Source organism: Scatophagus argus, chromosome 4, assembly GCF_020382885.2.
Source record: "Scatophagus argus isolate fScaArg1 chromosome 4, fScaArg1.pri, whole genome shotgun sequence".
Taxonomy (NCBI): domain Eukaryota; kingdom Metazoa; phylum Chordata; class Actinopteri; family Scatophagidae; genus Scatophagus; species Scatophagus argus.
In genome coordinates, this window is record NC_058496.1 from 7,251,190 (window position 1) to 7,253,977 (window position 2,788).

A 2,788-nucleotide genomic window follows, 5' to 3' on the forward strand; every position below is an offset into this window, starting at 1 on the left:
CATCACACTTTCAACATAATTTCAAATAATTATGTTGCAGCTGGAAGAAGTTGGGCATTGACTTGGATTTCTCAAGTTTGTGTCTCTGTTTAGTTTACTTGCAAAAAAGCTCAAAATAGACAGTGAAAACAAAACAGAACACATTGTGAAGGTGGCATCTGTGTGACACAAACCAGTCCAGACATAACAGCACACTGACACCAAAGTGTTCTCTCTGCAGCCGTCGTAAACCCGTACGGTCGAAAGAACAAAACTGCAGAGCTGTACAAATGAGCAGATGTAAACACCCTCCAGCCATGAAGACAGACACAGAACATTGTTTGCTACATATGCAAAATAGGCCGTATCTTTGGTTTTGCTATTGTTCTTGCCACCTACAGCCATGATTCATAAATGAATAACTTTACACCCACTTACTGGAGGCTATTCACATTTCAAAATCTTTTATTGCAAAGAAGTTGAACCTGATCCAAACTCCTTTATTTCCACTAAAGGTTAAGAAGTTGGACAGGTTTCAAAGAAAGTGCCAAAGCATCTAGAAGTCTAGATAATTTTTCACTTAGTGTTTATATGCACACTTTGTTTGTTCTTTTAATGCTCAATTTGTATTCTGTCAAGAGACTGAGTGTGCTGAAGGTGTGCACGTGTGTGTAGGCTGTTTGCACACACATCGTTATGTGACTGCAGGATTCTGCTGCCTGCACTCTGACAGACTGTGCCACCCTGGTTTAACTTGTTTGCAACTGTATATGTATGTATGTGATTACGTGTGTGTGTGTGTGTGTGTCTGTAAGCCCGACAGCTATGCAGCAAACAGAGCTTCTCTGTGACTGATGTTTTATGTGCTGTGTGTCATAGCCGGGTAGTTTTACTCTAACATGACTCACCTACAGTATGTACACTCACATCATTAGTTTGGTCACTGCCACTTGCTGCCTACTGATTGTGTCAGTAAAACAACCACATACAGTCACTGTAAAGCTCACGGGCATAAGTGTGGCCAGAGGAGATGATGTGTGCAACTCAAACAGGCCCTGATATTAGATTATATTAGCTTCCTGTTTGTTCCAGAAGCCTCTGATCTCACCAATGAGGAAGTCTGCATGGGTGTGTGTATGTGTGAGTGTGTGTCCATGTGTCAGGAAATCATATCAGATGCTGTGTTGTAGTGTATCCGTGTGTATAAAGCAAGCTTCATAAAGACATGGTTGGATGAGTTTGGTGTGGAAGAACCTGACTGACCCACACAGTCCTGACCTCAACCCCATCCAACACCTTCAGGATGAACTGGAACGGAGGCTGCGAGCCAGACCTTTTGGTCCAACATCGGTGTCTGATCTCACTGTCTGTTGCTCCACTGCATGAATGGGCAAAAATTCACACAGAAACACTCCTAAATCTTGTGGAAAGCCTTCCCACAAGAGTGGAAGCTGTCACACCTGCAAAGCTGTCTATGTATTTAGACTGCAATGTCATTAAAGTCCCTGTTGGTGTGATGGTCAGGTGCCCCAATACTTTTGTCCACATACTGTATATAGTATCTGAATGCAAGTCTTTTACTTCTAATGGAGTGTATTCACATTGTTATTGTACTACTTTCACTTTTTTTGGATGTGAACCAGTCCCTGGTTCACATCTGACTGAGCCTTTTGTTTTATGCCTCTATTGTCTACTGTCAAATAAACTGCACAGATTTTCCAAAAACACACATAAAAATGTGCTTCTTTCCCCTACTGTTGCTGACTGTTGAAATGGAGAGAATGATATGTAAAACATTAGGGAAAATCTCTAAGCTGAATGGTGTTCATCCCTTCAGTAGAGGTACAAACATTTTATGCTTCTTATTCCCTTAATTTGCCACCCAGCCGTACATCCTGGAAACCAAACACTGAAATGGGAACTAAACAAGCAGCGTTTTGCCCACTAAAACAGCCTCTCTGACCAACCTGCCTCCCCTCTGCAGGATGAAAAGCACAACGTGAACATTTCATTTATGCCAACACTCTGAATACAGTGTGGTTAATTCAATTACATGGGTGCATATGACGCTATTCATCATGACTAATTTTATATCTCACCCTAATCGCACATCCGCATACACACACAGATCTAGATAACATGTGACCCATGTCATGGAGTTTAATTCTATATTTCATACTAATTCATTTAATCAATTACGCCACAGCTGGGATCTGTGGCGGACACTGCAACTATCAACTAACTCAACCCCCACCCACACACACGCGCACACACACACACACACATGCACACACACACACATCTCTACAGAGGAGCTGCTCCGCATGCATTCACTCACTGAGCCTCAGGCACAAAGACAGTCTGTTTCTGAACGTCCAGCTTGTCTTCACCTCCACACCTCTGCCTCCCTTCTCCACTTCTACCTCTCTCCACCTCCCCCTCACCCTACTCCAACTCCAAACAGCCCGTCATTCAACAAATGGCTCTCACAAATCCGTGTACACCTGTGTATGCACATGTAAATGTGTGTGTGTGTGTGTGTGTGTGTGTGTGTCAGAGCGTGTGAGTGCTGAAAGTTTGCATTGTTGCAAACATGTCACAGGCTGTGCTCATAGGGAAGGTGTTGCATTGAATCTTGAGTAACCTATTTTAAAAGACACACACAAAAAATAGTGGAAGAGGTGCTAAATCTTACATCAGTAAAGTAAAAGAACAATGTGCTTACAAGTAAACACCCTCCATTAGAAATTTTATTTAAGTTAAAGTGAACTGACAATTGGCTTTAAATTATCAGAAGTAAACATTAATG